Below are 27,304 nucleotides of genomic sequence, written 5' to 3'. Positions count from 1 at the left end.
CCATGTTTACAATGTCTGTTAAGTGAACACAACCAACTGTGATTTAATTAGCAATCCTTAACGAAGTAAATTGTGATTTCATTTTATGTATGTATGTATGTATGTATGCATGTATGTATGTATGAATGAATGAATCCAGGAAATTATTTCTTCCATAAAGCAGACTTGTTTACAAAAATGAGATTTGTACCATTATTAAATGTGTAACTTCTCTGTGATAGTTCTACATAAAGAAAAATTTCTGCAAAAATACTGTGTGGTCTGAGTTCTTTTATTCAATGCACTATAAGACTTGGAATTAGTTGATGAATCAGTTGTTTAGAAGAATATAGTCCTAAATTGGATTAGTTTACTTTTTCAAGGAACAGAATTTGCCACTTTATGAGAAATGGACAGATTTAAGCCTAAGTATTTGGCTTTGTACTGTGACATAATGTGTTATCACATTTAATATTTCTTACTTTTTTCAGGTTAGCATTGGTAAATGTGTCTGGCTTTTTGGAACTTATTGGGAAACATAAGTTATTTTATAAAATATTTTGTCAAAAGCTCTTGTGTATAAATTAATTTGAGCGGAAACATATTCAAATTATGCAATTTAATATTTTCCAAGCCTCAATTTGGGGGTGGTGGTAACATAAAAATTAAACAGAAATAGAAATGCAGATGTCTGTATACTTATATTCAAATTTGGAAGTGTAGGAAATAAACTTTATAACATTCAAAGGATAAACTATATAAAAGCACCAATTCTTCTCAGACTCTTATCTTTTCCCAACCACTGTTAATTTCCTCTCTACCTTTTCTTATACTGATTCTGCATTCCTCAAGCATTGGAAAGTGAAGGAGCAGATATCCTACCCTTGACATTGTTGCACTTACCAGAAATCAAAAGATTATAAAGATTTCTGAAGTGGGGAGCCTAATGGGGTACCTATTGGAGATCTCAGGCATAAAATATAATCTTATTTTGAACAATGTAAATCATATGTGGGATGCTGGTTTTCCAACCTCTAAAGAAGGGACAGAAATTAGCAGTTATTTGATCAAACCTGTTCCTACTGTAAAGCAATGAAATCCTGGTCTCAACTCTTTAGGTGGTATTTAGGGCATTGGTTGGAACCATGACAATGCCCAATACATTCCCTATTCCGATAGCTGAATCAGGCTAAGAGTCCAGTATTAATGGTTACTGATCAATATTTATTAATTTTCTTCTTCATAGTGTTAGTAAAAAAGCTTACTAAAGGCTTACTCAACCTTAAAGTTTAGTCTCTTGTTACTGGAATGATAAAGGATTTTCATATTAATGATTTTAATTTAACTTGTGAACCAGAAAGAAATGGCATAAAAATGACAGGAAGAAAAAAGTATTCTTGGTTAGAATGGACTAGGACCATGATGGCGAACCTATAGTATGCATGCCAGAAGTGGCATGCAGAGCCATTATTCCAGGCATGCGGAGCAATTGCCCGTTGCTCTTTTGGGTTCTGGCATGCCATCCACCTGACTTCATGTGCGCATGTGCACCAAAAACCAGAAGAGCAGCTGCCTGGTGCGCATGTGCGTGCCTGGAAGATGATCTTGTTTCCAGAACGCGCATGTGCATGGCCACTTGCTCTTCTGGTTTCTGGTGCGCATGTAGGTGCAAAGACCAGCAATAGGAAGAGTATCGGTAGTACATGCTAGAAGACCTGGAAAGGGGCAGAGCTGTGGGCCAGGACAGGCGGGCTGGGGCTTCCCTCCCTCTCCACCTGAGTGGGGTTCTTGCATGGCTCCAGCCCATGGCACATCCATGCTCTGGAACGCCTGGCCAGCTTGGGCGCCCCAGAAGAGCTGGCCGAGCCCCCACCACCACTTTTGCCACCACAACCACCCACATGCCGGCAAGCCATGTGGGCAGCTCGCCTCCCCGCCAGCAGCTCCTCCAGCGTCCCGCCAGGAAGTGGCAGCACAACAACCACCACCAGAGGCGAGGATAGGAGAGCCAAGGCTTTTCTCCCTTCTTGTATAGCCCCAGCTGTCCTGGCCAGCAGGTCTGCTTCCCTTGCTCTTCTGGGTTCTGGTGTACTGGCCATCTCGGGCATCCACCCAACCAGCAAATGCTGCCCCGTGTGCCCAAACCGACCAAGCACTCTGGACCACAGATGCGCGTCAGTGCCCCTGGAAGAAGGGTTGGGGCTCTACAAGCCCGTTTGGGTGGGGAAGAGAAGCCCTGGCTTACCTGTCCATGCCTCTGCTGCTCCCTCACCCCCGGCAGCAGCTGTTGCACTGCCACTTCCAGGTGGGATACTGGAGGAGGAGTGTTGGGAAGAAGGTGAGCTACCCACATGGCTTGCTGGCATGGGAGCAGCTGTGGTGGCCAGCTGGTCGCTCCTGCCCTTCCCCTTGCAGCTGCTGCTCTTCTGGGGGGGGGGGCTGTGCAGGAGCTGAGCCAGGTGGGAGGAATGCATGCCGTTGGGAAGTGGTAAGAGGTGCCCAAGCTGGGAAGCTGTCACGATCCTTTGGAAGAAGTGGCGGGAGAGGGAGAGGTAGCTGTGCTGGCCTGTTCTGAGGCTGGGAAGGGGCTACAGCTTTCCAGTGGAGGAGGCCGCAGTGTGTATGTCCCACCACCTCAATCGGGATTGGGAGGGGGAGGGAGGCGCAAGTACCCCCGAAGGCAAGGCGGAGCCGGTGCATATGCACAGAACTGGTCTTTGCATGTGCATGTGCACCAGAAACCAGCAAACCAGGTGTACTGTTAAACATTTTAAAAAGAAATTTGTATGTATCAACATAGATTGGTACAAATGAATTGAATTATTGTCTATACACACTTGACTTTGCTTAATTCCAGTGTAAAGATGTAAGAAAATGAAAAATCATGTCAATATCTGACCTGATTCAGCAGCAAAATATGAATGCATAATCAATGTCAGACTTGTTTTACATAACAACTCTGTATGTTATTTTAACAGACTACACACAAAAGATCTTAAACTAAGTCAGAACCTAAAAATAAACTGAATCATCTTTACAGATGGCAATTACTTGGACAGACTCATATATATTACACTCCCCCTAAAAAAAATTAGCACCATCAAAAGTCTAAAAAGAACTTAACACATTATACAGAACTTGTGTTGGGCTCCCAGCTTGCTACAGAGCTGATCAGCTTCGAACACACCTCACAGCAAGTTAGCTGGCAGTGGAGAATATCACCTTAGCTCTGATGACGCGGGATCTGTATTGCTGCTTGTGTGCTAGCCGATGGTGTTGAAGGTTGCTTTAGAATGACTCAGTAGAGCTGTCAGCTGCAGGATGGATTCTGAAGCAACTGCAGGCTGGATTCTGAAACAATTGCGGGGCTGGAAATGGCTTTTTTCATGTATTGATGTCGTGCATATTGTTAGAGGGGGTTGGGGCACATATAGGTAGGTGGTAATTAAGCATTGAGTTAAGACATGGTGAAGGTGGCACCAGGTGGGGATCAGTTAGTGAGGGTCGGAATATGTTAGGGATATAGATATGTTAGGGCTAATAACATTTAGAGATAATAGGTTAGGCGTGGCCAGAACTAGAACTGCGTATAGGCCTGTGTGTGGTGTGGTGTGTCTCATGATAATGATAATAAAAGGAAAGAGAGCAAATTCAAACCCAATGCTAACCTTGACTGGCTTTTAACCAGTCTTGCCTGATTAGAGTATTTGTTGTTTACTGATATATTGAATAAACCAACATTGTCCTAAAGAGGATCTGGAGTTTGGATTCATTTAAAGACAAATCTTCAATACTCAAGGACTGGCTGACAACTTGTATATTCAAGTGTACATGTATAATACCTATCAATACCTTCATGCTATATGTGTATAATGACACTAATGTGCATAATACAGTATATGAACTTACAACACATACTAATAAAGAAAATTCCATAATCAAATAATGTATATTTTGTCAGGAGCAACACTTATCTTAAAAATAGAAAATGATTACTATTGCCAGGAGTGACTAAAAGCTTAAGACCTTTCCAATACAGAAAGAACTCAAATCAATTATGGTTTCAAAGTCAATTTGAGATTCTGTGAGTAAACAGAATTAGACCAAACTACCTTATCAGATATACAGTTCTCTACTGAATTTTCTTAAAATGGTAATTTTTAAACATATAGTTCAGCAATGCTAACAGAGGCTATTCTATTTTGAAGCAATGATGAACTAATGGGACATGGGTGGTGGGTGGGTTCAAGTTCTCATCACCTCAGACTTCCTCAACCAACTCCCTCAACTCTCCAAGTGTGTTGAGATAACACTTAAGAACTATGGGTTTGAAGGATAGTATGCTGTATCCTTGAAATCTTTAATTTCAAAAACTAAAATATTAATTTTAAAGGTAATGGGCGTTGGTTCTTACATGACACGCCATTTCTATTCGAGCTGGGAGGATCATCCAGAGAGTGGGAGGTGCTTCAGTCTGTGTTGATTGTAGGCTGAGTTGAACTATTGAGGAACGTCCTCCCTCCATCACGTGGCTCCATCCAGGCGTTCCCCCAGTTTATGCGAAGTCGAGAGGGAAGAGAAAACCGTACTCTCATCTTACTAGACTTAATGATTCATTGGCCAAAACAGGACCCCACCAGACGGGAAGGATAAGGGTGGGGCTTGTTGGGTATATGGATACACCAACTGGTTTGGGTGAATGAATATATAAAACCTAGTTTTAAGTGTTTGCAGCTTTAAGCTCAAACATGCAATGTCATTGCATAATTATGGGTGCGGTTGCAGGCTGCAATAATAGGCAGTGAGAGAGACGTAACACTTCCTGGTTTCTGATCCTGGTTTCGAGTTCCTGGTTCCTGGTGTTACTGGTCTCTGGTCTATCTGCTGTCTGTCTGCCTACTGTTTCCTCCTGTATGAGATGTCTACTGTGCAAGATACCTCTCTCTACTGAACACAAGGACTGTTTGCTTGGTGAGCTGTGGATTCAGCATTGTCTTTGAGAGAAAAGTATCAGAAGAAGAAGATTTACAAGCAGATAAAGACATTGTATTTACTGTTTAAAAGACTAGGTAACTGGATAGATATACTGGATACTGACATATGGACTGAATGACTCTTCTTAATCTCTGTATGAATTAAATACCTATTTTAAAACCACAAACAGTGTTTTTGTCTCTAGTGTGTGTATACTCTTGGGCCCAGCCTCACTCTCATTTGGCTGCCTGGCTTGACTGCTGCTGTGCACTCTGCTAGGGGGTTTGTCCCCAAAACACTAACAGGGCTGGATGATCCTCCCAGCTCGAATAGAAATGGCGTGTCAGGTAAGAACCAACGCCCATTCTCCTTCGAGCTGCTCGGATCATCCAGAGAGTGGAACATACCAAAGCTTGGCTGTCCTACGGGAGGGACCCTGTCTGGCTCAGGAGCCTCTCTGGGTCCTTGAGGACCCGCCGCAGGACACGTCTGCCAAACGAGGCCTTAGCTGAGACAATATGTCGATCTCGGAATGCCTAATGAAGGAAGACGGAGGAGTCCGGGTGGAGGCCCAGCAATTATCAGTGATAGGGGCTTGAGTGACCCAAGTTACCGGTGTATCTGCCTCTCTGATGGGATGCGCTGCATTTTCACTAGTACTGGCAAACTTGTGACAAGTGAGATCTGGGGATAGTAGCTCTGATCCAGAGTCGAAGGTTGGAGGGGGCACTTCGTGGTCCAAAGATTTGGGTTGAAAGGAGGAAAGGGTTTCAGACCTCATGAGGGCTGGTATTGCGAAAGGTAGATGCGAGAGGCACAGTACAGGTATCTCTCTCTCGCACGAGGGTTGGGCAGAGGTTTGGGGGAATGAGATCCCTTGCCTTGCGAAAGGCTGGGTTGACCTTGGGCAATAAGGCAGAGTCGGGCTGGAGAACTGCCCGGACGGCGAGGGAGATGCAGAGGTCCTTTCTTACCGACAATGCTGCAATCTCCAAGAATCGACGAGCCGAGCACTGGCCACCAGAAACGGAACCCTGAAGTTAAGAGCTGGAGGGAGAATTCCCTGAGAGGCTCAAGAGTTCCTGAGAGAGGGGTAAAAAGGACCCTAACAAGGTCTCAGGCGAGGGTATGAGGAAAGTTGGAGGACACAAGTTAGTGGGTTGTCTGAGGGATGCCTTATAACAAGGGCTGACCCGAGATAGGTGACACCGCTTGCCAAGTTAGTTCGGGTGATCTCATGGGTTTGGATGGTTGAGGATCGTCTGAAACCAAGATGGGGTCAATAATCTGGTCAGGGGACTTCTCGTTCTCTCTCTCTTTTCTTTTCTTTTTGATTGCTAGTTTGATTGTTTGTTTTTAAAAACGGTTCTACTCAAGCTCTAGGGACCAGTTAGAGCCAGGGTTCCGGAGCCGAGGGGCCCCTGAGAGGGGGAGATCCCCCCCCCCGCAGGGGGATTTTCCAGAGAGGAGCGACCGATAGGTTGTGGAGGACCGCCAACCAAAGGTGCCTGGGGCAGGGGAGAGCCACCGGAAGGTTCTGCGTTCTCGGGATCGGCTCCTGTATGACTCTGGGAAACTAGTGCTAGTGGGGATGCAGGGGACCCCTGGGAGCCGAGGACGACATGATCCTAGGTCCCATGGGAGGGGAACCTTGAAGGAAATCAGGAGTGTGTGTTGAAGGGGATGTGAAGAGATCCTCGACTGGCAGGCCGAAGAATGTGACCGCCCCTAGAACAGAGACGGGAGAGAGACACTGATCAGATTGGACCCCCATGACCCTGTCCAGCGAATCCACTTTGGTGATTGACACTCCTGAGATGGCTCTGCTTCAAGGAGGAGATTGCACTCTGCCCCGTGGCAGAGACGCTTGGCCTCTCTCATTAACCGAGAGGTCTAGGTGCCCCCTTGTCTGAGATGTGGCTTTGGCGGTGACACTGATGGTGAGGAGGACGCGGCGCCCGCATACCTGGAGGTGGGAGCTGCGCGGGGCCCAGAGTATGACGAGGAGTTCCACCCAATTTTGTATTGCATACCCTTTTCTGTCTCCAACTATCGGCCCCGTGCCGAGAGAGGGGATCCTGCGGGGTACTACTACACCCGCGGCGCCCTTCGAACGAGTGGGTAAAGTGCCCCAGTCGGGCAGGCAGGCGTCTGTGGCGAGGGAGGATCGTTTTGGGGCTCCCTGAAGGAGTGGTCCTAGTTGATTGCGAGGTTGTATCGCTGGGGGAGAGGGGTAAGGCCCCTTGGAGGGACCCTGGGCGTGGATTTTGGATACTTCCACCAGGCGTTCGAAGAGAGCAGAAACCACTTAGGGGTTCTGGGGAGAAAAACGGGCCCAGGGAACAATAGAAATGCTTGAGACCAGCCTACCCCAAAGTTTAGACAATTCTACTAGTGTTGCCTTTGGAGCACCAGATAGGTTTGACGGGTCCTTGTATGCTAGGGATCTCTCCAAGGAGAGAACTATTTTTCCCCCTTTTTACCAAATGAATTACGGGCTCGAGTTGGTTTCTCCGGCTAGATGGCGACAGTTGGTGCTCGTCAGGTTACGAGGGGCCCATGGTCTTGGGGGGGGCAGAGAGAGAGAGCTCTGGGGTCCCTCTCTGCTGGACGTCTGAGGAGGGGCAGGATGAGGGGTCCCCGTGTAAAGGTGGGGACGAATGGGAAGGTTCCTGAGGGGAACCGCTAGAGCTGCGAGAACCTTGGGAGGTTCAGGGGACCACTTTCAACTCAAGGTAGGTCCGCCTAATGAGAGAGGTAAAGGATGAAAACAAACCCCGCGGAATTTGGGGGGGGGGTGGAGCCCGGAAAAGGATGGGTAGAAACGTTACTGGAAGAATCATAAGAGAGAGCCGGTCCCCTTGCCTGGTACCCAATAGGGAGGACTGCAAGGTGTACAAAACTTAGTCCTGCGGGGGCAGGAAAGATTAGGTCGTTTTAGGTCTAGGAACGTTCTACAACCACCTGAGGGAGTGGGGCCCCCAAGAGGTGGGAGCAAGGCGCCATCCTCACTGAGGGTGGGGCGGGTTGGAGCCTGTATAAGGGGTGTGCGTTTCCGAGCCAAGGCGTCGGAAGAGACTACAGCTTGGTCCCCTGAGGGGTCTCTTATGGGTACCGCCCTTTCTGATCCTGTCGCCCAAATCGGCTCAATCCAGTGGGATGGCCGAGAGGAGAGGGGGGATCGGAACCTGGGAGGTTATCTAGTCCAACCCCCAGCTCCAACAGGAGAGTCTATTCCAAATATTAGCCTATACCTGGGCTCGAACTCACAACCTCCTGATTGGGAGGCACGTGCTCCACCTCTAGGCCACCTGAGAAAGGGCCAGAGGGAGGCTGGTGGAAGGGTCGGGGAACCCTCTCTGACATGGCTGGGGGCTCTGTGCTCTGGCCTCCACAAGAGAGGGAAGGATTTTTGCTTCGGGAATCCACTAGCAGGGGTTCCGGAGCTAAGCCGGTGAATTGTCTCCCTTGATGGGAGCAGTAGCCAAGACGGGTTTGACATCCGCCTGTCGGTGTTTGAGCCAGGGAGGCGGGGGCTGTCACAAGAGAGGTTAGCGCACTACTGGCGAACTTAACTGAATGGTAAGTGGTGACGGCTGAGGATTCTGCCACGTCGAAGGTCAGCAATGTCCTGATGCGCCCTTGAAGGGATGAGGGGACATGCTGCTAAAGTAGATGGATCCATCTGGTCGAGGACCCAGAGAAAGAGAAAGCAGCAGAGCTGATCTGAAGGCCCCAGCATAGGCTTGGAGCGCCCAGAGGTTAGTTCAGGCCTCTTGTCCTCGGTTGACAGAACCTCCAGAGGATCGCAGGGAAGAAGGAGGGTGCTAAGCCGGCAAGGGCTCCTCCCCCTCAAGGGTATTAGGTGGGTTAGAGGATCCTGGATTGGGGATAACAAACCCCTTGTCCTGGCTGGATGGGGCAGGGGGTCCCCGGTAGGGGACAGCTGTTTAAACCAGGTCAGAGAAGCCGGTCGGAGTAGCTTGAAGTTGCCATCCTCTGAGCCCACCTCCGTGGAGGAAAAGCGGAGGGAGACTGAGATAACAGGTCAGGGATGCTGTCTTGGAGCCTTAAGGACAAGCGATTGAACAGGAGTGGCTTGAACCAGCTCACCGAGGAGGGATGGTCGGGGGTAAGACCCTCATCCTGAACATCTCTCCCACCGTGAACATTTCCAACCGGGGTGCACTGCAATGAGATGGCCCCAGTTCAAATTCTTCCTCCTCCCTGAATAGATCTAGTTACCTTCCTCATCCCCCTGTTCTCTTTCTGGAGGACAGACCCTCTGTAAGGTACCTGACCGTGGTAGAATCCGATCCGAGCGGGGACCTGACCAATGGCGACTCGTGTTCGGAAGTCATTGGGAGGAAGCCGGGTAAGGAAGTCTGTTGGAGACCTTCTACAACTCCCTGGCGGGTAGCCAGCTCCATCCATGAGTTCATTCTCGATTATATCTGGCTCCTCTTGGCACAGATCCGCGGTCATGAAGTAAGTGTGGCTTCGAGTGCCCATCTGGTCGGTGGACCAGGGCCTGCTGTCCCTGGGGAGAGCTGCACCTGAGGAGGGAAGAATAAACTGGAAAGAACGGTGAGGAGGGGGCTGGGGGCACCAAGGGAGACCCCCTGGATCGCCTGAGGAATTCCCTCTCCAATGCTTATGATGCCTTAAGGCATCTCATACAGTCATCGTGCTTATGTATTACATTGCAGTGCTTTAGAACTCTCTGTGAGCAGTTGACAGAGTCAGCATATTGCCCTCAACAATCTGGGTCCTCCCTCTGCCCATCTTGGGAGGATGGGTCAGTCTCGAGCCCAGTGGACCCCGAGCTGCCAAGCTGCAGGCAGCTGGCTGTAGAGTAGCTTTGGAGTGTTGCCCTGACATCACTGTGTCACTGGGGCTCCTCAGAGGCTCTGAATTTTCCTTAGCCTGGCTGCGCAAAAGGTGAGGCTTACTTGGCCCTCAAGGGGGACCTTAGTTGTCATCTGCCATTTTAAAAGGTAAAGGTCATACAGAAGAATAATAGAGGCGGTTGGCTCGCCTAGGATTCAGCCTATAACAGAAGGCTGGGTATCCTTTTGGCTGGTCCGCATCCCCTTTTGGAATTTGATGTTATATATATATATATATATATATATATATATATATATATATATATATATATATATATATATATATATATATATATATATCGGGTTTTCTCCCGCGTAAGATTCGAAGTATCTAGGCAACGTTTCGATGAAGTCTCATTCATCATCTTCAGGCTTCTGTCTCCGGCTCTGTGCTTCTCAGAGTAATGTGAGATTGCAGCTGCTTCCTCCTTTTAACTGCCAGTGGGGGTGGGACTTGATTGGGTGGGGGCTTAGCTGTGTTCTGATTGGGTGGGGGTGTGTTCTCATTGGTAGGGGGTTTGGCTGTGTTCTGATTGTATTCAGCCTATAACCCGCCCTCATGAACAGACGAGTACCTAACATGAAGAAGGACCCCAGACCCACACCCATGAGAGCCACACAAGATGCCACCACCACACTTCCATGTAGAAAACAGACTCCCACCCACTCAGAAGATGAGACACGACCATGGACCAGAAGCTGCACGGCAGCTGCATCACTACCCACTTCAAACCCCTCCGAGCCATACATGAAGCAAACCGACACCCACTATGAAGATGCAGAAGGACCACGAACTCGAAGCCAAACAGCAAGATCACAACTCACCAGCTCAAATCCCCCAGCAACTAAAACTAACCTGAGCACAACCAAGCCCCCACCTGAACAGAACACGCCTCCAACCAATCAGAACACGGCTAACCCCCAACCAATCAGAACACAGCCAAACCCCTACCAATGAGAACACACCCCACCCAATCAGAACACAGCTAAGCCCCCACCCAATCAAGTCCCACCCCACTGGCAGTTAAAAGGAGGAAGCAGCTGCAATCTCACATTACTCTGAGAAGCACAGAGCCGGAGACAGAAGCCTGAAGATGATGAATGAGACTTCATCGAAACGTTGCCTAGATACTTGAATCTTACGCGGGACAAAACCGAACAACCAAAGATCCACATACAACCCGAAACCTCAGAAAAATATATATATATATATATATATATATATATATATATATATATATATATATATATATATATATATATATATGTTATTATGATTATGACAGGGCTTTCCCATGTATTAGATTCCATTCTGTTTCATTGCATATGCTTAGCATGATAGAAGTACAGAGTCATTTGCCATTGTACTATTAACAATGCTCTGAGCATTGTTTATCAGTATGAAAATATACATAAATATGTATAAACAAGGTATATATTCACATATTATTGTTTATTTTGTTTTGCTTTTTATTTTTTATTCTTAGTTTCATTTTTTATTTCTTGTTTTTGTCACATGAAATCCGATCTCAATCTGTGCAACCCAGGCAAACTTATCCAATTAGTCAAATGAACGCCTGAGGCCTCTTTAGGCACTGGGTTGGAGAGGTGAGGCCTCCAGCAGCTTTGCTCCCAGGACACAACCAGGAGTACCAAGGGTGCTGCTCTACTTCACCCTGAGCACTGCTGTGGAATAGCCAACGATATCAAAGAAATAGAGGCTCTGAACAAGCTGGGGAAGCCTGTAAGGCGAGCTAGAAACATTCGCAGCGGTCATTGTTATGGAGATCGGAGAATTGATTAGCTCCCGGCCACGAGGCAGCGCTCAAAAAGGCGGCTGCCTATCAGTCAAACGTCGGGGCTGCTCAGGGCGGAATTACATCCCTCTGACAAGGCTAGGAGGCCGATAGGGGCGGCGCGGCGTTCGTGTGGGGGGAAGAACCAGCAGCACTTTAAAACGCAAACAGTTAGAGCCACTAACAAAGAGCGGCTGGAAGCGGCAGGAGTTGAGAAAGAGGCTTTGGGTGGGGTGGGGGGTGTAGCGCGAGAGCGCTCAATACCGCCCGTTTTACTCCCCCCTGAGGGGGCAAGGAACGCTCTCCCCTTCTCTAGAGACACAGCCAGATGCCCAGAGGCTAAGGAAAAAACAATTTAAGGCAAACTTTAAGCAAAAATGCGAAGTCCTGAAACGGCCAAGGAGGGATAAACAATGCAGCCTAGCTTTCACAGGGCTGAGCAGAAACTGGGGGAACGCCTGGATGGAGCCACGTGATGGAGGGAGGGCGTTCCTCAATAGTTCAACTCAGCCTACAATCAACACAGACTGAAGCACCTCCCACTCTCTGGATGATCCGAGCAGCTCGAAGGAGAATCTGGGATCCTCCAGGATCTTCCATTTTGTATTTATTTAAATGAATGCCCTTTTATTGAGAGATATAACTATATTCTATTTTTATTGATAATTGGAAGCACTAAAAGGTGGGCTTACATGATGCCTATATTAATGTAGTAAAACTGAGTGATTCAAACAAAGTATTATGGTTGAGCATCAAATGAGAAAATAGGCTGCTTTGGGACAATTGTGCAGGGCTTGAGCAATGCATCAAAGTTGCCCATTTTTCTAGGAAGTATATAGGACTAAAATTATTAAAGCATGAAGACTCTATGATTACTACTTCATGCACATGAAAGCTATCAACACTATCTATGCTTGGACATTTTTTAAAAGGCAAATGAGATCCAGGCCTTGCTCTTTTAATCTTTTTCTAAGCATATCCAAGTAGAATTTGCCTGAAGAAACTATTACAAAGGGAGGTTACTTAAAATTCTGAGCTTGAGCTTGTTGTTTATTTCACATTCTCCATGTGCATTCTTGACAACTTTAAAAAGAGAAAGACTGAATTGTTTACATGCCTCGCTATTTTATGATTTAAATGAGTCTTTTAATTTACTGATTGTGATCTGAAGCTTGGCAACCAATCCAGAAATTATACTGAAATAAATTCAGGAAGAAGAAAACAAGCTAAACTTTCTCACAAACAAATCCTTGGAGTGATTGATTCTTAAGAAATATTTCCACACTTCTTACCATCAGTTCAGTCAGCTTTGGAGGACATGCTTTAGCTTTTGTTCAAAATTATGAATGGACTGAATTATATCATTTCCTCTGGATTAAGGATCTGGTTGAATACATATTAAATACTACAGGTAGTTCTTGAATTATGACAATTAGGAACATAATTTCTACTGCTAAACAAGAGTATATTGTTAACTGAATCATATCTAATTTTGCAACTTTTTTTTGCCATGGTTAAGCAAAACAGTGCAGTTGTTAAATGAATCATACAGCTGTTAATAAATACAGATTTCCCCCTATGTCTTTGCTCATTGGAAGTTGGCTGAGAAGATCACAAATGGCAATCACTTGGGAGGCTGCAACATGCTGGTTACTGGGCAACCAAATTTTGATCACATAGCTATGTAAATGCTATGATGATTGTAAGTGCAGCTACCAGTTCACTTTTTCAGAGCTGTTATAATGTCAAAGAATTGCTAAATGAATGGTTGCAAGTCTAGGACAATCTGTAATTTGGAAATTATAAATTTATGCCTGTGTCCAAAAATTAGGTTGTGCTCTTATCAATGAATTTTAGTAATTCATGTGTCAGATGAAGAAAATTTAAGCAAATTAAATTTACTTTGAATTTGCACAAATTGTGTTTCTGCTGCAGAGCTCTCAAAGGACTACACAATTTAAAATATAATACAGTCATAGTCACATAACAAAAGTAAACCAAATAGTATTATAATCTATGAAAGACCCTATAAACATACATTTTAGCCCATCTAAAATTCAGTAGTCATTGTGTTTTCTTTCATAAAGAAGTTCTACCTTCTGAATGCTATTACAAAGAAAACTGTCTCATAGACTCACCAAATTAGTCTCTGCTGATGAGATCATCTTTCTCTCTCTCTCCCACCCTCCCTTCCTTTTCTCTTCCTTTTCTTCTTGGACAACTGCTTATTATGAACTAAAGTGAATTCAAAGTTCCTGGGGGCATTTATCATACTTCCTATCGTGCCTTGAATTTTCCCCACCCTGAGGAAGCTGATACTTCTCTTACAACCCAGTAGAGCATCTAAGGAGATGAAGCTTCTAGCAAGATTATTTTGACTTCTTCACCAAAGCATCTCAATTGTGCTAGGCAATGATGGAACAGATGTCTGCTCTCCAAGGTCCTGAAGCCTGATAGTTGAAGAACTGGATAGAAACCTACCATCTCCACCTCCCCATTTGCACCTGCTTCTTGTTGTGTACTACTAGACAACCCATGACACATTGATCATCCTTCTCTTCCTCTTCCTTTCCTTGAATTTTCACCACTTTCCCCATTTACTTTGCTTATGAGAAGCTTGAAGAGTAAAAGTCAGTGGGGAAGCCAGCAGGAAGTTCCAAAACCAAAGCCAACAAGCAGGTAAATGAGACAACTTGCTGTGGTCACCTCACCATGACCAACACTACATGGCCAATTTGCTGCAGAACAACTAATCTCAGGACAATTTATCAATTCAATTTAATTATTTAAAATAGAAATATTTTAATTTTTATTATTCAGATTTCATTTTGTCTCTCCTTTTAAATCCTTTCTTTATTCTATTCTATTCCAACATTTCTTTGATATCAGTGTAACTCTTGTCCTTCAGTGTGTTGTCCTGCAGTGATTTGACCAGGTGAGTTGGCTGCAGCAAATTGTCATAGATCCCTGCTGATATTGAGAAAAGGAGCAAATTGTCATAGATCCCTGCTGATATTGAGAAAAGGAGCAAGCATGTGTGTAGGGATGGGTGGGTCAGGAATGGTACAGGGAAGGTGTGTGAGAAGTGCCATGTGGATTGGGAAAGGTCTGTGATAGGCAGTATAGTCAGTCAAAGTATCTGAGCATGCACAAGAGTTGCTGTGCAGGTGGGAATGATGTACAGGGGGGGTAACAAAAGTGTGGTTGGTGATGTGGTGCAAGAGATATCACACATGTAGGGTATGTTGGGGGGGATTGGGGAATCAAGAAGAATGCATGGCATCACGGGGCTGGATAAGAGGTACCATGCCATTCAGGGATGGCACACAGGGGAGGCAGTGCAGCCCATTAAGGGTATGCGGGGCTGCCCAAGAAGCACTGCAATTGGTTGGGTAAGGTCAGTTGTGGGTTATGAAAGGTGCATGGGAGTGCACATGAGGTGTTACATTAGCCAGGAAAGATACACAGGAGGTGGTGTAGATCAGACAAGTGCATTGGCATGAGCAAATAGGTGCTCCATAGGTCATTGAAGGCATGCATGGGGTTGGATGTCACAGAAGCCATGGGAATGATAGAAGGAAGTTTGTAGGAGAGTGGCATGGGCCAGAAAGGCAAGTAAGTGACTGCGGCTGCCTGGAGGGGCGGGAGACAACAGATTGTGAGACTGACTGGTAAACAGTCCCAGAATTTTGAAAATGAAGATCATGTGATCTCAGCAGCAGCCAGTAGCAATGAAGCAGCTACAACTTTCCCAAAAGTTCTGAGCATGATTAGGAGACATGGGTCCCACATTTTGGACACATTTTATAAATCAACCCATTTGTAGTACTTTAGTTCAAAAATTGTAGGCCTATGATGAACTACTTTGCAACATAGATAAAGATCATAAAGATAAAGGTCATGACAATGAGAGCTTTAGTAGTATATAGATAATCTTACTGTCACTTTGAGCATATAATGAAATATTTGATGAAACAGGACATAAATTACTATGTATAGCCATTAAAGCACATAACAAAGAATATAATCATCTCATTTTAGTTTAAGACTATTGTCATACATGGTACATGATGACTGCATGAATTAACAAATTTATGAGCCTGTGATTATACTGATAAGAATTATAACTACTCTGCTATGATTATGTATCCTCAATTTTGCCAAGTCTTTAGTTACAGAACTGTGTCTGGTCTTTTGATTTTACAGCAATTATTTCTTGATAAGATTAGCTAAGGAGTTCGTTGTCCTTCTCATTACAGGATTTTTTTGGGTGCAGATTCTACTTTGCATCATTCAGAGCCAGTTTGGTCTAATAGTTAAGGCCTGAGGCTAGAAACCAGAACACTGTGAGTTCTGATCTCGCCTTAGGCATGAAAGTTGATTGGGTGACTGATTCATGCCAGATTCAGTCAACAAGTTGGTTGGTCAATTCCTGTCACAACCAATGGACTCAATTTATGAAAAAAAGCAGACCCTGCACTTGTGGGAAAATGCTAAGAAGGGGGAAAAATCATCGTGAGTCATTAGTTTCTATTCTCTAGTGAACACAACAATGCCATTGACTGCCCAAATGCTACATCAACATCAGCACCTACATACAGCATTTTACACAAAGAAAAAGAGAAAAGTATTCCAACAATGTATTCTAGTCAGCAGAAAATCAAATGAAATATGCACAATGTGTGAACAATATGTAGAGATATACATCCAGCTACGCTCTCCATAGACATCAAGGATTTTTTTAGGAACAGCTACAGCTCAGGACAGAGTGCACTAAATAATATACATCTAATTAAAACTTACTCTAGGTTCAAAGATAGCACAGGAAGAGCTAAGTGAGAAAAATTTTCTGATTTCTACTATTCTGGCGTTCTTTCGAAAGAAATGTTTTAGAGCCAATGGGCCATACTTAAGAGCTATGGTTTAATAATCAGTGCTTATCTTTACTAAAATAAGATTTTAATATAGATCACGTGTCATATTTATTACAAACATGTAACAAGAGATAAGTATTTTGACCCCAATGATATGAATTCCAAAGCATCTAGGAAGTGGTGTTATAGACACAAATAGTATAGCCTCTGTTCAAGACATAGTATTGAGCTAATACTGCCCTTTCAATTCAATACTCACATGAAAATTATTTACTATTTAAGTTGATTCTGCTTTCATTTCTTCTCCTGAAAAGTGACTCTGTCCCTTTGTCCTCCCACAAACATCTCTATCTGTGTTTCTGCTCACTGGGGGAAGTAGTTGCTACATATCCTTTATAAATGCCTCCCACGCTTATATCTACTTTAAATAGCCAACAGTATCCTTTCAAATTTACTGAATTCAAAAAGAACAATATTTGAGAATCATGTTTTCCTGACTGAATTGTAATATTGATTGAAATTTTAAGTTGCCCGACTCCCAGCAACTCTGGGCAACTGACAATTGTTAAAACATTTGAAAAGCAGAGAATACAACCCGCCCCCCTCAAAAACAGAACTAGGCAAGATGTAAAATAAAATAAACCCAGAGGAGGAACAGAATGTAAGAAAGGGGTATCATCTAATCTCTTCAAAGACTTGGGAAAAGAGCCAGGCCTTTAAAACCCTTTGAAATACCAACAGGCTGGGACTGATTTGAATTTGACCTCATTCCAGAGGACAGGCACTACAGCAGACAAAATGGGCTTCTGGGGTTCTGATAGGTGGCATTCAGAGGTGGTATTCAGCCAGTTCTGACAGCTTCTGAAGAACCAGTAGCAGAAATTTTGAGTAGTTCAGAGAACTGGTAACTACTACCCCTGGTTGGCCCTGCCCCCATCTATTCTCTGCCTCCCGAGTCCCAGCTGATCGGCTGGGTCTTCTTTTGTTGCCCTGCCCAGGAGCACAGAGCTGGAAAGCAGATTAGTGGGGTGGGGAGGGAATGGGGATTTTACAGTATCCTTCCCCTGCCATGCCCACCAAGCCACACCCACCAAGCCACACCACACCCACCAAGCCACGCCCACAGAACTGGTAGTAAAAAAAATTGAATACCACCACTAGTGGCATTGTTTCATTAATGGAACTCAGAGCATACTGACCATGTCAGGTTGAAACAGTTGGGCTGATACTGTGGGAGACAAGCAACCCTTCAAATAATCTTTGCCATGTAGGGATCTATAAGCCTTAAATGGAACCCAGAAACAAAATGGCACCCAGTGTAGCTTGCAAAGAAAAGGTGTTAAATTCTTGTCAATATATTTTTGCAAAGAAAAGGTGTTATATTCTTGTCAATATATTTTTTCACTAGTTTGCTTCTGGGCCAAATTTCATTGTTTAGCCTAAAACTGTTTTCTCCTAAAAAAAAAAAAAAAGTCAAGCTCTAATTCTAAGTAGCAGTCCTGTATGCACGCCGAACAAAACCAATTTACAGCTCCAGGGTTTTTGTCAACAAATATTATTTCCCCTACCTTGATGCCTTGACAGTTTATGAGCAGCTTCATTATTTTGAACTGCACATATTTTCTCCTCCCACAACCCGCAATAATCTGCAAACAAACTGTAAATTCAGCAAAATATGGTGGCATGCCAAGACTTTAATGGATTCCTCTTTAATATTCATATCAACCTTGGTCATTCCGCCCAACTAATTGCCATCCTACTATATAACACCCACATTATAAAGCACTTATTCTGAATCTATTTTACTCACAACTTTCTGTAAAGGTCTAACACTATAACATAGTGGCTTTTGTAGAAAGTTATCTGTAGGTACATTGTTTAGTCCAATCTCAAAAAGATCAAAACATTCTTGTATAAGAATTGTCATACGTTTTTGTGGTTTGACTTTTAGGACAAACTTCAGCAAGGTTTAATCTATTTCCGTGAGAACCTTAAGACAGAGTAAAATAGATTTCTGACATGATTTCACACTTTATTCAAGGAATAATGTATGACAACTTAAGAATTCATATTTTATAACATTTCTGCTTAAAAACATAGAAGAAAAGTACTGATCAAAATATATTTAAAAATTCAAATACAAACAATGCAGAAATTCTACATTAAAAGGGTGAAGACTGACTATAATTTAATAGGTTGAATTAAAGACAAATCTCTTAGAGATTTTCATGAAAGCTAAAACAGAGAAAGGTATGAAGGAAGCATATTCTACAATGACAAACATAGAACCGTCTCAAACCAATCTGATGGTTCATTGCAATCATTGAGTGGTCTTCAGAATTTCAAACAATAGCACTTCTAGCCTTATTGACAATGCTACAACTGAGCTACATGTTGAATTTGATAACAACATAACAAAAGCCATCTCCAGAATGCCCATTAAATATTTTTTCTGCATGTAGCAAGACTATATTAATTTGGCAGATTTATAATACAGGCAGTATTTTATAAGTCAGGCTATAAGCCTTTAGTATTTTAAAGAGTTAAAAACAATACCTGAGACTTGAACTTGGGAATCAGTTGGCATTTATTTAGCATATGTGCACTGAAACCCAGGAGTCCACAACACTATTACAGAGTAGATATTTGGCTGCCTAAGATTGCTAGCTTGTTCAGTTTGTTCTTGTATGCTATCAAGGGTTTACCACAGGGGGACAACTAGCTTTGCACAGAGTACCTAACAGCATTTTTTGCAGGAGAGTTGGCATCATCTGGGGTTTTTCGCCTCCAATTTTGCCTCTCAATCAGTCAGACCTGGTATCACTTAGTTCCTTGCCTCTGCATGAAACACCATTAGTTTTTTCCCCATCTCAGAATGGTACTTTACACATTTTTGAACTGCTATATTGGCATTACCTGAGACAAGTGATGGGAGCTCACTCTGTCACATGGTGCTAGGACTCGAACCACTGGAGTACAAAAAGCCAACTTTCTCCTGTCGGCAAATCCAGCATCTTTAAGCCAGTGAGCCATGCATTTCTAATCAATGGCAATTAACTTCACAGTTACCTCAGCCCAACTCCCAAGTTCCCTTGAAGTAGAAGTAACACAATAACATAAGCAGGCTGATAAACCCAGATTCATATACCACAACTACAAGGTAAGCCAGAAAGAAAACTAGCAAAATAATCTTTTTTCTGTGCTTGCCTGCAGTTGTCTCAGTTTCTTAACACAATGTATAATATCTACATGTAGTTGACAAGTAAATTAACTGTCAAGCATGACATAGGAGACTAAGTTGGTTAATGGGAGCAATAAAACAAGAAACCACTATTTCACAACTACTTTACCTGCTTTTTAAAACAGAGTTGAATAATAGCTTTTCACACTTCTACCCAGCCACTTTTTTTCAATGCTATTATTGGATTTGGCATACATAAGCTCTACTCTGAATTTGTAGCTTATCCACCTGTCCGCAAAAATCAGGAGATGGGCTGTCACCTGAAATTTACCTAGACTGAACTTATAGAACAATGCACAATTTTTTCACCTCAAATCTCTGGCTCTGTGTATTAATCAAAGTCAACAAATGACCAGTATAGGTGAAAAAAATCAAGTTGCTTAATTTAATTTCAAAGACTTTTAAAAAGACATAACTTTTCTTGGTATGCTATGATATTCAAAATAGCTTTGTATTTCAACTTTGTGGTATATTTTCTGTTATACCTGACTTTGATTTTGGCTTCTCTAGAGCTGTATTTCTATAATGTAGAATACAGTTCGATATAAAAAACATCCTTTTTTGGATATTCTGAACTTCTGCCTATACTTGACATTGAATATTACCAAAGCTTCTTAAGAGTTCTAGTAATATGTAAAGGGGCCCTGAATAAATCAATTAACACTGAAGTTTGATGCCTGTTTCATTTATAAATAAAATCATTAACAGTGTGAAAAAGCTGTTGTCCTGTAGCTTCAAGTGGAAATGTGTGACTCTGGGAATAGGGACTTGAAACTGAATCTTCTTTGTCCAAGTCCAACAATCTTACACTACACTTGCTCTACATATTAATTGTGGTAGGCAACTTATAAGAAAAGGGTAAAAGTCAAAATGTTTGTTAGTTTTTCTTCAGAAACTAGGAACTCAGTGGATGAGGATGTTATGAGAAAGAAAAAGTAGTCCTGTCTTTCATATGGGCAGGCTGCCTAATCCTTTCTATGGCATATTGATACTATATAGCAGGGCTGTCAAATTGGCCACCCCATCCCATTTTAATGAAGGGGGAGTAAAGTCACAATACATCATGTCATGTCACAACATGCTGTCACGAGTTTGATATCCCTGCTATATAGCAATAGCATAGCATGTACTGTGGACTTTTATACAGCTTCATAGTCCTTTACAGCACTCTGTAAGCAGCTTTCTGCAAGAATTTTCTGCATGTTGGGCAATAAGTAGAAGCAATAAAAAATACTGACAGCCCTGAGCTTATTTCTTTACAATAGTTTTCCAACCTTTCTGCCTTTGTGGTCTGGTGGGGAGAAGTGGGGATGATTCAGCACAAACGGTTGACACACACACACACACTGCTCACACAAATGGTGTGCGCACACCCACTCATGTAAGTGGGGATGCACGCATGAATGATCTCGCCTACTCCTTACATGGCCCAGTTCTGAATGACTCAAGGCCAGAGGTTGGGGATCCCTGCTTTACAGCTTCTCTTCATTTTAGGTTTAAAATTTGCTTCATTTTGATTATTTATTTATTATAATATGCCTCCTTTTATTTGAGCTTATGTACTCAGGACTCTCATTATCTGAATTCACTCTCTATTCTTTCCTCAACCTTTTTAACTATATAAACTCCTATAGAACACCCTAGTTCTAACAAAAGTTTTATTATTCAACTATCTCAGCTAATAGTAAATTAATAAGATCAGCTATACCATGGTGTATACTGAATAATGAAGGCCAATTAAACACAATAGTCAAGATTTAAACTTGTCAATATAGGCCTCCATTATAAGCACCTATTTTAAAACTTCTCAGTTATTTGGAAAACACCCATATTAAAGAAAGTAAAAAACAAACAACACCTTTTTGGTATGAGACCAAAGCAAGTCTATATGTAGAGTCCCAGGAATTACAGGTCTTTGGCCCATATGAAAAAGATACCTGAAACATATACACTGCTCAAAAAAATAAAGGGAACACAAAAATAAGACATCTTAGATCTGAATGAATGAAATATTCTCATTAAATACTTTGTTCATTACATAGTTGAATGTGTTGACAACAAAATCACACAAAAATTATCAATGGAAATCAAATTTAGCCACCCATGGAGGTGTGGATTTGGAGTTACACTCAAAATTAAAGTGGAAAAAAACACTACAGGCTGATCCAACTTTGATGTAATGTCCTTAAAACAAGTCAAAATGAGGCTCAGTAGTGTGTGTGTGGCCTCCACGTGCCTGTATGACCTCCCTACAATGCCTGGGCATGTTCCTGATGAGGTGGTGGATGGTCTCCTGAGGGATCTCCTCCCACACCTGGACTAAAGCATCCTCCAACTCCTGGACAGTCTGGTGCAATGTGGCGTTGGTGGATGGAGCAAGACATGATGTCCCAGATGTGTTCAACTGGATTCAGGTCTGGGGAACGAGCGGGCCAGTCCATACCATCAATGCCTTCTTCTTGCAGGAACTGCTGACACATTCTAGCCACATGAGGTCTAGCATTGTCTTGCATTAGGAGGAACCCAGGGCCAACTGCACCAGCATATGGTCTCACAAGAGGTTTGAGGATCTCATCTCGGTACCTCATGGCAGTCAGGCTACCTCTGGCAAGCACATGGAGGGTTGTGCGGCCCCCTAAAGAAATGCCACCACACACCATTACTGACCCAGTGCCAAACTGGTCATGCTGGAGGATGTTGCAGGCAGCAGAATGGTCTCCATGGCGTCTCCAGACCCTGTCACGTCATGTGCTCAGTGTGAACCTGCTTTCATCTGTGAAGAGCACAGGGCGCCAGTGGCGAATTTGCCAATCTTGGTGTAAGCACAACCCCCACCTGTGGACAACAGGCCCTCATATCACCCTCATGGAGTCTGTTTCTGACCACCTGAGCAGCCACATGAACATTTGTGGACCACTGGAGGTCATTTTGCAGGGCTCTGTCAGTGTTCCTCCTGTCCCTCCTTGCACAAAGGCAGAGGTAGCGGTCCTGATGCTGGGTTGTTGCCCTCCTATGGCCTCCTCCACATCTCCTGATGTACTGGCCTGTCTCCTGGTAGTGCCTCCATGCTCTGGACACTACGCTGACAGACACAGGAAACCTTCTTGCCACAGCTCGCATTGATATGCCATCCTGGATGAGCTATACTACCTGAGCCACTTGTGTGGGTTGGAGACTCCATCTCATGCTACCACTAGAATGACAGCACCGCCAGCATTCAAAAGTGACCAAACCATCAGCCAGAAAGCATAGGAACTGAGAAGTGGTCTGTGGTCACCACCTGCAGAACCACTCCTTTATTGGGGATGTCTTGCTAACTGCCTATGCTTTCCACCTGTTGTCTCTTCCATTTGCACAACAGCATGTGAAATTGATTGTCAATCAGTATTGCTACCTAAGTGGACAGTTTGATTTCACAGAAGTGTGATTGACTTGGAGTTACATTGTGTTGTTTTAAGTGTTCCCTTTAATTTTTTTGAGCAATGTATTTATGAACATGAAACCCTTCTGTACCATATTAGTCATTTTTATCAAAATAACATGCAACTTATTTTCCTTGGATTAAAGAGGGTTAAAAATTATCAAAAAGGGTTTCACTATTAAAAGAATAGTAAAATGTGGTATTTAGGCAATATTAGGAATGCTTTCCAGTAAGCGTTTTCCTTTTTCTAGTTTTGCTAACCAGAACAAATGCTGATTATTTATTCCTAGTTAATTGCTTTCAACAAACAGAGGAAGCTTCCTTGATGCTCAACAGACTATTGGCATAACACATTTTGCATTCTGGCACAAAGTACATTTTCAAGCTGGAAACAGTTTCATTTATTGAAGGGAAATCATCTAGACAACCCGCAAGGGGGGATAATCCAAATGCTTCCAATTTTGAAAGCATCCAACAGTAAATATGGGGGCTGCTTCTTGGCACATTTTCTGTAATTGAACACAGCTAGCATCAGAAGTCCAGAAATCTTTATGGAAGAGTAGCTGGTGAGAATCTCTATGAATGAATTATTATGACTTTGTTAAATATAATTAAATGGATGGTTACCAACCCAGCCTAGGCAAAATGATACAACTCAGAACTAAATATATGACAATCTTACATTTGACAGCATTTTCGGGAATTTTTTTCAGCAGATCAAAGCTGTTAAACCCCCCACCATGGACCCTAGAAGGCAACAAAGAGACACATAACTCAACTCTCTGCTGCTGCCTAGTGGTCATCTGACTTTATGCAGCCCAGATCAGCTAAGTAAATCTGCGATTCAGCACCCAGTAGGGCTCGCCCTTCATAATTATACATATAGATAGCCTCCTCCACAAAACGTCGGTCTTATTCTGAATCGGGTAGGTGAAGCATTGAATATCTAATAAAGGAGACCACGTATTCCCATTCAACCAATACATTTAAAATTATCTTGCTAACTGGATCTGAAGAAATCACATTTTTGAGAACAGGTTCTTGAACGTAGGCTATCAATCACTCGCGGATACTTCATGTCAACCAGCACTGCAAATTTATGTGTATGAATTAAAATGGCTGCTTGTGCAGGAGAAAAATGGAGGTAAGCTAACCTTTTCGAGCAACTCTCGGGGTGATAGCAGGAAAAATGAAGAAAGCAGTGTGGCCCGCAACAGTGAGTTCGAGGAGGAATGTTTAAGAATAACACACTCCACCCCCGAAACCTGAACCCGACCCTTCCCACTGTAAATAGCCTACCTTTCTATCAACGGAGAGTTAACATAATAAGTCACATAGTTTAAGCTTCGCAGCCAGCCCGATGGAGCTCATTTCTGCCTGCCGAGATCCCACGGACCACCTCGGATGCCTTTCATTGAAGCAACACGCAGGTTCCGAGGAGGCGCAATCCAGGATTCGCCACACCGACCTTCCTCCGGGCTTTCTTTCCCCCCCTCCTCCCGCCGTCCCTCCCACTCGCGACTATTTTTAGGCAGCCGAGAAAACAAGCGCTGACCCTTCGGGCGCGGGGAGGCGCCTTCTGCGCGCGAAAAGGCCGGGCTCTGCGCTGGGGGAGGTGGCGGGGGGGAAAGGGCGAGGGGCTCCTCGCCGCTTGAAAACCGAAGGACGCGCGTCCCGGCCGCAAAGGCGCGCGCCAGCCGCCGTCCTCCCTCAAGAGCGGAGGCGGGCTGGCCGGCTTGAGGAGACCTGGCGGGGATCCCGGCTTGGATTCCGGCAGTGAAACGCTCCTCGATTAACTCCCGCTTTTCAGCAGCTCCGCTCCGAGTCTTTCGATCAGGTTATCGGGCCACATTCACACGCCTCTGCCCAAGCACGTGCTACGCCCCCCGCCCCACTTCTCGTCCCCCGCGGGCTCCATTCCCTTCTCCTCCCGCAACCCCACGCCGCTTAGTTACGCCTCGGGAGGAGAGCAACGTGCGCGTCAACTCACCTTTCCGACGACCGATTATTTAACGCATCTGCTTGGCCTCTGACTACGGCTAAGCCGCGGCTAGGCGCCTGTTTTCAAGCAGCTTATAGCCCAGCCGCCCCCTGCGGCTGAGGTTTTTAAAAGAACGCCGGGGAAGGAGGGTTGGCCAGGCAGATGCCCGGGGGGGACTCCCGCTGTCAGTCATACCCCAGTATACAGCTTGCAGCTGCTGATTCCAAATTCACGGCAATCCTGCTGCATGAAGTCATCTGCTGCTGCTCCTCCCCCCCCATAGCTTACCGCATTCAGTTTCTACACCGCGGAGTGGAGGGGGTGGCGAACAGGTTTCCCCCTCCCCTTCCCCGTGGAAGGCTGGCTGGGTCGAGGATGCGCTTTCCTGGATTTCAAGGTGACGAGAAGTTCGGCGTTTCTCTTGAAGGTTCGCACGTACCAACCGTCCTTCCTGGAAACGGGGGGCGCTTGGAGGACCAAGGGAAATTTCCCCACCTCCCTTGGCTCCGACCCCGATTTAGAGGCTGAATGGACTCTCCCACTCACTGGAACGCCCCTTTCCCCCTCCTCGAATTTGTCTTCAGGGGCCGACTACGTTGTGCAGAAGGCTTGGCGTTTAGGGAGCTCCAGCGCTATCGCTATCGCGGGCTGGTGGGCGATCAAACGAAAACCTGTTTTTTCTTTTGCCTTCCAGCCCGGTCTGGGGGTGGGAAAGGCAGGGCACAACCCTTTCGTACACACACACATACGTGCATCTATCCTATAAACACACTCAAAGACACACTTGCAAGAAAAGCTAATATTTCCCTTTTTGGTTTTAGCATTTCTTCTCCACTTTCTCACCTGCTTACAATAATGTTAGCACACGATTTGTGCCATTTCTTCTGCATATTCTTTCAGCTAGTCATCCAGAAGGGATTAGGCAATTAGTGGTGGCACATGTGCAAATTTGCCATATCTGCTTTTTACATCCAGATCATAAGTGAGGTAGGAAGGACTATTTAGCAAGAGCACCAACTCTTGAAGAGGTCATCCTCCCCTTGATGTGGAAGCATTCTGCTATCAAAGGGGATAGTAGAATGAACCATCTATGAGGAATATTGCTTATTCTAGTTGGTGTCAACTCTTATCAACGAACAGGCAGATTTTTCTCCATGACAAGGTCTTTGTAACCTGGTCCTTCAGGTCTTCCAATCCACTGTTGAACTTGCTGCTGGTAATTTTCTTTTCTTCCATCTTTCCCAACATTTAGAACCTTTTCCAGATATCTGATAATATCTAAGTTGGAATAATTTAAACCTGGTCATTTGTGTCTTGAGTAAAAACTCTGGACTGATTTATTCAATGATCCATTTGTTTGTTTGTTTTGACTGCAGAGGGTAGTTTCAAGACTTTTTTTTCTAACTCCAATATTCAAAAAAAACCCCTTAAAGTTCAAGAAAGTTCTTTCTATTCTAGTCCAACTTTCACTTCCATAGAATATCACACTACTTGTATAATTTTGATCTTTCTGAGTATAGATACATCACTGCATCTGAATCTTTTAAGGTCTTCATGGCTGGTCTGTCGAGTGCTCTAATCTGCAGTTTTTCTGGATTGCTTCACCTTTTACTGTTGATGGCTGATCATAAAAGGCAGAAATTGTCCACTAATTCAATATCTTCTTTGTCAAATGAGGGATTTACACCTTTCCTTATTTGAGCTCTCAGACTAAGAGGTAAATGGTTATACTATGTTGTGTCCCAATATTGTAAGTTCCATGACTGAAATGGCGAGGTATTTTCTACCATAATTGGTAACAATATTTCAGTCACTAATTAATATAGTGATGATGTCTTGCTTTATGACTGCATTGCTTAGCGTCCAAAATTTTGGTCTCAGCTGTGGCTATAAGTCAATTACTTATCATCACAACTACTACCAGTATATGGTTTTGCACATGACCATCAGAACATAGTGTATCAGCAACTACATCCTCACTGGTGCTCAACACAGCTGTTATGGGTAATATTAGATCTTTCATTACTAAGAATTAAATTCAGAGGCTACTGGGTTTTATACTATGTCCCTGTGGTGCCTTTATATCAAAGAGTAAACAAACTTTTATTGGATGTTAATGGTAAAGCGAGGGGACAGTTTTACTTATGGG

The 27,304-nt window shown here is 44.0% G+C and overlaps 1 protein-coding gene across 21 annotated transcripts in view; it reads right to left on the bottom strand.

Moving 5' to 3' along the window:
- Positions 1-25,707, bottom strand: part of PKIA (cAMP-dependent protein kinase inhibitor alpha) — a 43,270-nt gene extending 17,563 nt beyond the window's left edge. For 4 of the 21 annotated variants that reach the window (XM_087931411.1, XM_087931429.1, XM_087931412.1 and 1 more), the window contains exon 1: positions 25,165-25,612. The gene's annotated coding sequence lies outside the window, so the exon portion shown is untranslated. Of the gene's footprint in view, positions 1-24,473; positions 24,929-25,164 lie in introns of those variants that run through there. The other 17 variants (XM_087931416.1, XM_087931414.1, XM_087931420.1 and 14 more) reach the window with 10 other exon arrangements.
- Between the last annotated feature and the right edge of the window lie 1,597 nt (positions 25,708-27,304).

Source organism: Pseudonaja textilis, chromosome 3 (genome assembly GCF_049901715.1).
Source record: "Pseudonaja textilis isolate UNSWEBS1 chromosome 3, rPseTex1.2, whole genome shotgun sequence".
Classification (NCBI taxonomy): Eukaryota; Metazoa; Chordata; class Lepidosauria; order Squamata; family Elapidae; genus Pseudonaja; species Pseudonaja textilis.
Note: the sequence above shows the minus strand (reverse complement) of the source record. Positions and strands in the feature narration are given on the sequence as shown.